The 12,412-nt window shown below is 42.2% G+C and overlaps 1 long non-coding RNA gene across 1 annotated transcript; it reads right to left on the bottom strand.

The window, feature by feature from the left end:
* Positions 1–7,918: 7,918 nt before the first annotated feature.
* Positions 7,919–10,014, bottom strand: LOC9269663 (uncharacterized). Its single transcript, XR_010737903.1, has 3 exons — positions 9,875–10,014; positions 9,596–9,727; positions 7,919–8,513 (listed from the first exon to the last, which is right to left on the bottom strand). It is a non-coding gene; the product is annotated as an uncharacterized lncRNA (long non-coding RNA).
* Positions 10,015–12,412: the final 2,398 nt, after the last annotated feature.

Here is a 12,412-nt window from a genome sequence, read left to right as displayed (position 1 = left end):
TTATTCAAAAACTTGATTAGTAGTAGTAAATTTAACAATGAATCAAATGATAGGAAAATAATTAATAATTACTTAAATTTTTTAGGTAAGACGAACAGTCAAACATGTTTAAAAAAATCAACAGTGTCAAATATTTGGTGACGGAGGAAGTACGTAAAAACAATTCCAACTCTTATTAGGTTTAATCCTAGATTGGCACTACTTTAAAGGCAAACACAGTACATGCCCAAACATTCAGTGGCCTCTATATGCGCATTTGATTCTTTTGACATTTGGCATATGTGTGCAAGTCACGATGGTGTGGTGTGTGAGTGTGGTGTCGTTGAGTATACATGTTCAAATAATAAAAAAGCTATGCTTGCTAAAATTACACCAGGTAATTATATCACATATATATTTCGCTAGATCTCGGAAGAATTTAATTAAACATGAAGTACAAGCATGTCAATTGTCAAGAATATATACCCTGACCATTTTCTACAAATTTAACAATTAACTATTTCCTGTAACTAAAATAACAATGATCTCAGGTAGCATAGTCACAGCTTGGTTAATTAATTATTATATATCATCATCATGATGGGCGACAATTGTTTTTAGAGGACGAAGTCCAAGTCTATCTCGGTGTTCTTCCGGATAGGGCATACAGTGTATTAAGCTCTTGCCCTTGAACGAAGGATAGTATGATAGCATTAGATTAGACTTACATATTCCACTAAATAAATTAAAGTGATGGCCTAGCTAGCTGCCTCTTGGGATAGAGACAATCTCTGTCAAGAATATGCTTGCTAACAACAAATCAAACTTGGCCACCACTACTTCTACTTACTCCTACATCATAGAACTATTCCATATGCTAATTGAACATCTCATTAACTGGTCAATATGCAACTGGTCCACGAAAACTGGTCAATGCAATAAATTATCTGGTGCCCATAAGGTTAATTTAGTGGTCAATTTCTGACATTAACTTTAATTACTCGTCACTATAGTCAGCCATTAGAATAGGGGTCCAGGTGCCCCATCAAGCCGGCCATCTAGAATAGTACACAATGCAAGATGATCTGCTGCTGAGTTAACTGTTTGACCTGACAAACTATAAATCAATAACCAAAAAAATTAATAAAAACCACACAATAAATTCAGTACTCCTGCTAATCGATCTAGTAGAAGTTTACTCCATCATCAGCTCTCTACAATTGTTAGGAAACAATAAAATAATTAAGAGGACTGATAGAGGATAGCACTTTAATGAGTCTGAACACACACCTCCTTCAACCTCTTACATGTTTGAGCTTTGGAGCTTCCACACATTCCGAGTCCCCCTACGACAAAAGGAGCGAAGCAGCGGTGACTAAGGCTGTGTTTAGATCCGGGTTGTAAAATTTTGGCGTGTCACATTGAATATACGGACACACATTTAAAGTATTAAATGTAGACTAATAACAAAACAAATTAGAGAATCCGCCTGTAAACCGCGAGACGAATTTATTAAGACTAATTAATTCGTTATTAGCAAATGTTTACTGTAGCATCACATTGTCAGATCATGGAGCAATTATGCTTAAAAGATTCGTGTCGCAATTTACACGCAATCTGTGTAATTAGTTATTTTCTCGATTATATTTAATACTCCATGTTATGTCCAAGCATTCAATGTGACAGGGTGAAAAATTTTATCAGTGGATCTAAACAAGGCCTAAAACTAGAGATGGCAACGGGTGAATACCCATCGGGTTCCCTTACCAACGTACCCACACCCACGTATAACAAACAATACTGCTTCAATACCCACACCCGCTCTCGGGTACAGAAATCCCCCATACCCACACCCGTGTGGGTGATGGGTACCCGTCGGGTACCCATACCCATAACACCAACTTACAGCTAGGGAGTTGGCTGCAACAGTTCAGGGGAAAAGCAAATCGTAGCGTGAGCTCTGAGGCGATGATGGCGGGGATGACAGCGGTTCAGCGCGAACGCGTGGTCGCATGGAGGCGTCAACAGCGACGCGTGTAGGCGGTGACGGCAGCTTGGCACAGGCGCGCGTGGCGTGGAGCTGAGGCAGCGATGGATGATCGGCTGCGTGGGCTCGCGGCGCGGAGGCAGCGGCCACCGTGGCAAGGAGGCCGCGACGCTGCGTCAGAGAAGGTTCAAGGCTGCCCCCTTAATCCTTAATTTGGATCAGATCCAGTGAGGCTTCCATACCTCCAATGCTTCTGCGGTCTGCCATACCGAGAGAGGACTGGGATGAGACTATGAGAGGATTAGAGAGGACAGGAGGCGGCTGCTAGCTGGATGCCTAGGTGAATAAAGTTAGGGTTTCTCCTTTCCTATACACAGGGAGGGAGTCTGGAGTGTTTCCATCTAGCAATTGGTCTTGGGCCAGGCACATATTGGGCCAAATATCAAAGATGGGCTACGTATATATACATTGCATATAAGCCCCACGGGTTAATGGGTATGGGGACAAGGAAAACGGACCCGCACCTGCTCCACCCGATGGGTGACAATTTTGCCCGTTAAGGGACCCATGGGGATAAAAACTGAACCATACCCTGCCCCTAATGGAGTAATTACCCATTGGGTTCCGGGTTTCGGGGCCCCATTGCCATCTCTACCTAAAACAAGGATGAGGAGGAAGTATTACTCAGTCCGATGACTAAATCGGGAAGAAAAAGATGAAGTGGCACTAAAGATGTCTAGTGGACTACTCCACTCTAGAAACACAGTTTCTATAGATAAAATTTTAAGTTAAAATGACATTTTTAGGGTTGGGGGGAGTATATAGGATTATATTAGAGCCGATTAAAGATGTTGAGTTCAAGTCTTAACTAAAACTAGAAAAATAAAAAAAGTACATTCCACGTGGATGCATATTTGATGCTAGAACTAGGGAGCCTCGACGTGAGAGGAAGGGATTGAGGCAGTGAGAGATGCTGAAGTATAATTAATTAAGTTACCAGCTGAAATGGCTGATGCAAGTAACTCAACTTACAATAAACTGCTCTTTAGCTGCAACTTAGAAATCCTTATATTTCAGTTAGCTATTTCTAGTTACGAATCTGGATTATCACTAATCCAAATTTGTAGAAAAAAAACACCCACATTTTAAAATTGCTAAAGTGAGGCTGTGTTTAGTTTTTAAAATTGGTGAGAAGCTTAGGGAAAGTTGATAGTTTGAAAAAAAAGTTAGAAATTTATGTGTGTAGGAAAATTTTGGATGTGATGTGATGTGATGTGATGAAAAGTTGAGAGTTGGAGGGAAGTTTTGTGTTAACTAAACAGGGCCTGAGTTGGAATGGACAAGGCATTATTGGAACGTATAGCAACATAGTAGTAGTATCACACAACCAAATGTAGCTGCCTTTGAGTATCACTTGCTGGTAGCAGCCTGGTACACCATATGCGTGACCACTATAGCTCCGTGCGTACCTTTGTCCCCTGCGTCTCGTCGATCAACCAGTAGCTATAAGGGGGGTCCATGTACTGTACGTCTGTACTAATGTTAGATCGGTGGCTGGTGTAGCAGCAGTGGCGACCTGCTAAATTATTAAGACATGGATGGAAGAAGCTAGCTAGGTCCTCGTCGATCAGAACTCGTCACGGGCCATCCGTGCACGCAAATTAAATCTCCTCCTCGATCGATCATCATTTCTGCACAAATGAATGGGCCATGCATGTGTATACGTACAGTTAATGAACAATGCTACCAGAGTAGTATACTCTACTTCTAAATACTAGCATTTCTTTGATTTAAATTTCACACGCAATATAAATATTTGACCATAATTTCAGTCAGTCAGCTGTTTAGGGGAGGTGAGTGATCCAAAACAATTTTGAATTCAAAATCTGATCAAATAAATCTCTAAAAGGAAAACTGTCCTTTAATATTACTTCTTCCGTTTCATAATATAAGTTATTCTAACATTTTCCACATTCATATTGATGTTAATGAATCTAGACATATATATATATTCATTAACATCAATATGAATATGGAAAAAGCTAGAATAACTTATATTGTGAAATGGAGGAAGTATTATTTTAGATGTCTAGAAATACTTTATATTTCATATGTTCTAAATTATAGCAATATAAGGTTAAATAAGATATATACATCACAATACTACCAATTTGAATAAGAGAAACTAAATATGATGTGACTGCTCTATCTATACTTGTACTACTGGAACGTGTCTCATTCGCCGGCCGGTCACCGGCGACGATCTACTCATGTCTCCTCCGGTGTTTCGCCATTATTGTGGCCATATCTTGTCGGCATGTCCGTATTAGTGCCCCATATATCGTCCATGAATGGTGGATCGATTGGATCAAGATTGTTGAGCCCCCACAAAATTTAATTCCATGATCGGGTGTATAGTCAGCTTCCGTAGCTAGCGGGTGAATGTATCATTGGCCGGCTCGAAAAGGCGTCGTCGTTGCCTGCAAGAGTGACAGCACACAGCACGACAAGTGAACGTGGGGAATCCGATCCTCAATGCACTGGCAGACACCAGAAAACAACAACAACAACAGCAGCAAAAACAAATAAAGCAAACAACATACAAGTACTCAATTTTCGTCCAAAAATATTTTAAACCCTAGCTACGAATCTAGATAAATGATTATCTAGGTCCATAGCTGGGATTTAATTCTTTTTGAGACGGAGGGTGTACAAGATTAGATGAGAAAAAAAAAGCACCAACCAGAAGAGTTCAAAGAAGAGAGTGAATAAAAAGAGGCAGAAATGGCAAAAATAATATATTTGATAAGATACATACAGATCAGGGAAAAATAATATAAAATCAATGCTTGCGACACCCGAAAGACGGTGCGGATCAAACCAAGATTTGTGCTACTATAGTAACTCCCAGGGGTGACAATTTCCTCGTTGGGACGGGGGTGGAGTGAAATTCTCACGTGTGGGGTTGCGGGGATGAGGCCCCGAAGCTATGTGGGGCTGGGGTCGGGGCAAGAGTTTCACTCGCAGGTGACTCGTGGGGCCCGGAATGTAGGGATCCATAAAAAAACATATAACCCATTAGATTTAAGCCCATACAACCCAACATGTGGATACATATCTACCAACAGCAAATAAGCAAAGCATATATCCTAACCAATACCGTAACCCTTGCCATCCATCTCATTCAGTCGTTCCTATCATGCCGCCGCTTTAGTTTCCACGGTACCTCCAAAAATTATGCCGCATGTCGCTTCCTCGCATCCCCAAATCACGCTGCACCAAATCTTCACAGCATTGTCACGAGTTGGTCCAGCACCATGAAGCGGCGACGGTCAGCGCTCCTCTCCTCCATGTGATGTTGCGCGCACCGTCGTTCCCGCGGATGTCGTCTCCCCTGATCCTGCCAGCCTCAGGCATCCCTTGCCGTTGCCTCCCTCTCCAACCGCCGGCACCCCGTATTGCTCTCCTCCCTCTCCGGTCGCTCTTCTCTCGCTCTGGCTGCAGGTTTCCCATACCATTCTTCCCTTTATTCCACTGGGCTGTGGGAACCCGGGAAGAGTGCGGGGCTGGGGATTGATTTTGCCCAGTTCCTCCCTTCGGGTCTAGGGCCGGGTGAACCCGCAAGGGAGCGGGGGCGGGGCCGTTCTTGTCAACCCTGTCCCTGCCCCGCCTCGTTGCCAACCCTAGTAACTCCACCTCATCTGTGCTTTTCCTAATGATGCACCAGTTGTCCCTATCGGGAATTGCCCAATGGCCCTGCCCTCCGTGCGCCTCTTTCTTTGTATCGGTGGCACCGGATTGACCTTTCCCCTATCTTCTCTGACCTCCCTCCTTACTACTCTGCGCAATCCCCCTAACCCACTCCTCCAAACGCCGCCCAATCATCCATATGTCGAGCGGCAACAAGTTGCATACCTTCCTTACCAAAGACGCCCCATCTCCTATTCACGTCAAATAGCACGCCCTCACAATTGACCCCACCAGGCGTCCTCCCTCCAATCTCACAACTCTAGTGGTGGTGTCATCAGTGCTCTCCCGTATCTATCGCTCACCATTGGTCTACCACCTGCCCGACCATCCCTTTAAAAACCACCCTCACCTCAGTCGGAGGCAATGAGGTGCATGCGGTACATCTCTACCCTAAAGTTTTAATCAAAAAACCCCAATATATATCCTCAATAATACATACAGTATTGTGTTTACATAAGAAGCCCATGGTAGAAATGATGATGATGATGATATCATTAAACGCTTTCGAGGCATGGCCACTGCCCATGTCCAAATTTAGTTTTCTAGCTATTATGTGCTTTCATATTTTGGCATGGTTGTAATAGATTCATATTACTGAAACTCTATAATATCTATGTCATTTTGAGCTATATTATTCGTTCATTTGGTCTGTAACGTTGCCTGCTTCTTCTGTATGGATATGTCTGAAACCCCATTGCCAAATTCCTGGCTCTGCCTGCACTGCCTCACCTCCCTCTCGTACCCCTCCTCCCATCACCTCCTACTTAATCTGGTGAAAGCTGTTAAAGTTCCACTGTCGGCTTCAAGGCTTACTGAGGTGGTGTTCTTTTCTCCTGAAGATGATGAAGATTAAGTTTTTTTTACGCAAAACGAGGTGGTATTAATGTATGATTGATTAAATCTTAATTATTAAACTTGAAAATAGATTAAGATGATATTTTAGAGCAACTTTCATATAGAAAGTTTTCGCACAAAACACACTGTTTAGCTGTTTAAAAAACGTGCCACGAAAATCTTAATCTTTATCCAACTCTTGTTCAAGAATATAGTCGTCGCTGGTGAGTCCTAGCCATCCGTCTTCCTAGCTTCCTCTCCTAATCTAGAGGTTAAAGGTGACATCTTCATAATTTCAGTCTTCTGAAATCTAGCGATCCCCTATTAATTAATAAGACAAACAAAATATGTGCTAGACACATTAATGCCAGCAGCATCAGTAAAGTTCACGAGAAACCCCAGCTTGAAAGCGCAAAGTTTCGGTAAATTGATGGTTATATGGTCATCTAGGTTAGACCTATTGAATTTTAATTATCCACATTTTTTAGCTTTCAATCCAAACTTTCATTACTTTCATACATGATGACAAAGAGAACTAAAATAAAAAAATGTGATTAAATAGTGCAAGAACTCAATTTTGAAAACTATTATTAGCCCGACTATTCTGAGGAGCTAGCTACATCTCATCTTTTGTATTTTTTTCATGCGGAAGGTATGGATGTTATATACTCTTTCCGTCCCAAAACAAACCAATCACTTTCTAAATTTATTGTACTCCCTCCGTTTTAGGTTATAAGATATTTTGACTTTGGTCAAAATCAAACTATTTCAAGTTTGACTAAGTTTATAGAAAAAAAATATTTTAGATCCCAGATAAATTTATTATAAAAATATATTTATTATTAATTTAATAAAACTAGTTTAGTAATGTAAATATTACTATATTTGTCTATAAACTTAGTCAAATTTAAAGCAGTTTGACTTTGACCAAAGTCAAAACATCTTATAACCTAAAACGGAGGGAGTACTAGATAATATTGATCCGATCAAATCTTATATTGATTTATTTTGGAACGAAGGGTATATACGATGACTGTAGAATCGAATAGAAAGAACTAAGCCAACTAGAGGGGGGGTGAATGGTTGGTGTACCCAAAAACCAAAACTTTTAGCGGAATTAAAAGTTACCCTCAAATTCGATGAATCGTAGTCTGACCGAAGTAGTCGTGCTGGTCTGATCACCTGGAAACCGTCGGTCTGACCGAGATTGATTCTCCGGTCGGACCGCGAGATCAGCTGCCGTGCCTGAAGTCGCCGCCGGTCTGACCGTCAGTGACTCGCCAGTTTGACCGCCGTGATGCCGCCGGTCTAACCGTCGGTGTCTCGCTGGTTAGACCGCCAAACACAAGCAAACACAAATGGAAGAACTTTTGATGTAGATGACAACTTTATTACTTCTCTCTATGTTTGTTAATGACCAAATTTGGTAATCCAAGTATCTGTTTAAAAAGTTCAACAATAGCACTCCTCATGAAAATCTCGACTAAACTCGAAACCCTAACTAAACTTACAACTCAATACTCTCAAAAGCGATACCGGGAGGCCTCACGCTCCCTCTCTATTTATACATGAGGTAGGTAGCCTAAAGCCACGAACCAAACTCACATAAGATGTAACACCCCAGGTAACCACGTACCTAAAATGCCACACCAAAATACACTCAAAAACTAAGTCCTAAAATTATTAGAAATTTTGGTAGAGTCTCCCCTAAAAATACGGACATCACGACAGGCAGTTATAAGAAAGGTCAATACCGATATAAACCACACAATCCAAACCATCCTAGCTCCACAAATCCCACGTGAAAAATAAGGATCAGAACCTTAAATGACCTTTACAAGTTCTATGCAAAACTTATGCTGAGCAAAAATTATAGTCTAAAACTAATTTCAATTGTGTGCAATAATAATGTGTAGTCCAAGGGTGCTACTCCCGCCCCATGCCGATCGATGTCATTAGGTACCTAAAAACCAAATTAAACACAAGAGTGAGTAAAGAATACTCAGCAAGTACAATCTTGAACTAGTAAAACATACGCATGATTTATGCATTAAGAAACCAACATGAAGGGTTGGATTTACTTTATTTTTAAACCAAAGAAGTCAAAAGATAGTAGTTCCCTCCCGGGCAGGTGTGAATATCCTCTTAGCATTACCGGTAAGCCAAGCAAGCGTGATCAGCGCTTCTCAAGGATCATGAATAAAGATCCAAATTGCACTCCCATGGCTACGCATGGTTCTTGAATAATGTAAACAGAACATCCGGAATAATGAAACATGAATAACGTCATGAATTTGAATATGGGTCGAAACACGAATAAGTAGCATAATGTCATAGCCATACAATCAGTAATAACAAGCAATTGAATAATAATTATGCAAGTAAAGCCAAACAAAACAACTCAGTTTTGTCCATCACATAAGTCCGTCTTGTACTTGCCTTAACTCATTCGATACTCCGACTCAACTCCTCCAACGTTGGAACCCTCCACACCTGTGGAGCAAACCTACGCATAAACCACTATATTCAACTAACGATGGTTACAAGGGATATTTACTAAAATCGAAACCTAGAACATATAAACCTTTTACCGATTTGTATTAAATAACCTATAGCTGTTCCATTACTGTTTTATGAGTAACTCACAAACCGTCTAACGGAAACTAGCAAATAATACAACTTCGGACATCTAGAAAAAATTGTCTACAACTTTCATGTTGAGCACAAAAACAGATTATGCCTCTGAAAATCCCAGATTAAGGAAAAACGAACTGCTGTCCTGATTTCCGGACCCGGTCAGCAGTACTGTTTTTGCTGTTTCTCCTAAACCGTTTATCGGAATCGAGTGAAACTAGCACCGTTGGAAAGATATTGACAATGACTACAAACTTTATTTAGGACAACTAACCTGATTCCTGATGGTTTAATACCAAATTTGAAAATACGGTTTCAGCCTAGCGTTCGATATAAAATAAATTCGAAAAAAACCGGAAACAGATCGTCTTAAATATAAATTAGAAACAACTATAGACTAAAACGGATTACCTAGCAGTACTAATGTATAAGAAAAACGAAGAATTTGGAAATATTCACCAAATTCCCCAAATTTCCCTTCTTCTATCAAATTTCCCCTTCTTTCCTTCCTTCCTGTTCTTCTCTGCCTTCTCTGCCTCCTTCCTATTCGTTGCAGGCCAACAGCAGCAGCAGCAGAAACGAATATCGGCAGCAACAGCAAGCCGTGCACCACCAGCAAGGAAGAGATCAGATCGGCGACAGCAAGGTTCGGCAGCAGCAGGGAAATTAACAGAAACAACAGTAGCTCACCAACGACCGGCTGCGGACGACGACGACTGTGGCGATCGGCGACGGCTGCACCAGCGGCGGCGCCGGTGAAGAGAGGAACAGCAGCGGCGGCGGCAGAGCGTAGGAGGTGCGGCGGCTAGGGCTACAGGAGAATCGCTCCTGTTTCTTTTTTTTTCGTTTGTTTTTTTTGGTTGGTTATATAAAGAGACTAAATAAGATCTAACGGCTCACATCTATTCAATCCTCGGGACTTCGTTCGGACTCCGATTACTATAAATTTATAGTCTATTTTGCACTACTCGGCGAGCTCTACGCATCCACGGTTTCCGATCGCCTATACGAACAATGGTTTAAAAGTTAAACTTTTGCGCGTTTGCTCTAATATTCTGCGAGATATATTAATTTAAAACTTGGGGTATTACATTCTTCCCCCCTTCGATCGAATTCGCCCTCGAATTCGCCCAATCATACTCTAGAACACAGGATATTACATTCCTCCCTCCTTCAATCGAATTCGCCCTCGAATTCGTCCAGTTATACCTCGGACAAGTATAGAAAGGAACTCATAGGTAGGACTTATATAACTCACCAGACGTGAATAACTCTGGATACTTCTCTCGCATCTGTGACTCAAGTTCCCATGTGGCCTCTCGCTCGGTCTGGTGCGTCCAGAGAACCTTGACATACTTGATAGTTCTATGCCTGAGCACCCTCTCAGATTCCTCCAATATTCTTATAGGATGAGACTCAAATGTCAAATCTTGCTCAATGGTCATCGGCTCTACGGTAATATGATGTTCAGGGTCTCTCAAATATTTTCTCAACATGGAAATATGGAATACATCATGTACACCTGTCACGCCCAGAAATTCCCGAATAGAATTTCAAGCAGAATGTGCATTAACATCCCCGTCCAGGACCGACCGGGGTACACAAACGACAATGTTGACATTCAGATCCACGTCTTACGAACATCATAAAAGTCTTACATAAATGCAGCGGAAGAAAAGAAAGACAACAGGAGCTAAGCCTTGACTAAAACTGCAGCGGGAACACCACTCCACAGGCATCCTCGACGGCACGGACAAAGCCTACTCCTCGGAGAAACCTTCATCTGACCCGAACTCGAACTCTGGGGTTGGGAAAAGTAGAGCAAGACTGAGTACTACCCACTGTACTCAGCAAGTCATACCGGAATAGGGGTATGGTGCAGGGAATCATCAAAGAAGAGCTAAAGTGGTTCATTTGCATAAAGCGAGCATTTATAAACAGAAATTGAAAGATTTAAACAGTTGTAATAATTAATTAATATTAATCATCCGCTGTCCAACGCTATCCCACGTTGCGACAGGCCCAGCCATCCACCTAAACTATCCAAATTCAAAAGATTACACTAAGGTGAGACTAATCACGGTGAATCTGGTTGACCGCCCATAACCGCGGGCACGGCTATTCGAATAGTTTTACTCTGATCAGAGGTGTACAACTGTACCCACAAGACACAGCCCCACGACACGTTTCCGTGCGCCGACATGTCACCACGACATACCGGAAAGAGGCCGTGACAGGACCCTTCGCATAACCCCCTCTAACCAAGCACACCACACCTCAGGTTTCACTCCCACTCCTCGCAAGGCAGCGGGCAGTCCCCTCTCGTGCCTAGGTGAATCCGGAAGCCGCATAGGCCGTCGCAGGGCCCATCCAAACTCCATCACGCCCACCCTTGCCTGGATGCGTCGGCTAGAGGAAAGCTACGCTACAAGCCCAGCCGTTGCCCACGCTGGCTTGTGGTAAGTACGATAAGTTCTTCCAGGGCATCCCGCGAACCGGTCCTTAACTGCCATGGGTGCGACCAGCAAAACCATGCACCCACAGCCCACCATGTGATTTATTTTAATTAACCAACACCAAAGCGGTGTTACTAATCCAACAAAACCATTAGAACCAACAGCCTAAACATTAATAGGATTTTTCCCCATTGTGAACTAGTTGAACTAAGCATGGCTAAGCAATCCCTAGTCCAAACTCTAATCATGTTATAACCCCAAGCTGACAAAGAAACATGGTACATCAATAGCATGGCTATGACAATAGGTAAACAACCCATAGTAGTGTTATAAAACAATGCAATATTTGAAAGAAAACATTAGAGTATTTGCAATATAGGATCAACATGTTCAAATGACAAGCATGACTTGCCTTGCTCTGCTGCTGGAGGAACCTCGGCGACTATTTCGAAGTACACCGGAGCGTCGGAGGAACCGGAATCTAGCGACATACAAGGCAAACATTGCAAACAGGCTATAAGACTACTGAAACAGAGAACAAAACCATTTTTAATGGATTCTACACATTTTTCTTGATTTACTGAGACTTGAACGGGCTTAAACGGAGCTCGGATGAATTAGTTATGGATTTTAGAAGATTCACTGTGTTTATTACTATACAAGAAAAACCTTAAATCATTTATTGCGTAATAAATCCCAGGGCTGACGTCAGCACGGAGGGGGCGCGGCGCTGGCAAGTGGGCCCCACCGGTCAGCGGCTCAGGGGGTGTGG

The sequence above is a fragment of the Oryza sativa genome, chromosome 11 (genome assembly GCF_034140825.1).
Source record: "Oryza sativa Japonica Group chromosome 11, ASM3414082v1".
Lineage (NCBI taxonomy): Eukaryota > Viridiplantae > Streptophyta > Magnoliopsida > Poales > Poaceae > Oryza > Oryza sativa.
Note: the sequence above shows the minus strand (reverse complement) of the source record. Positions and strands in the feature narration are given on the sequence as shown.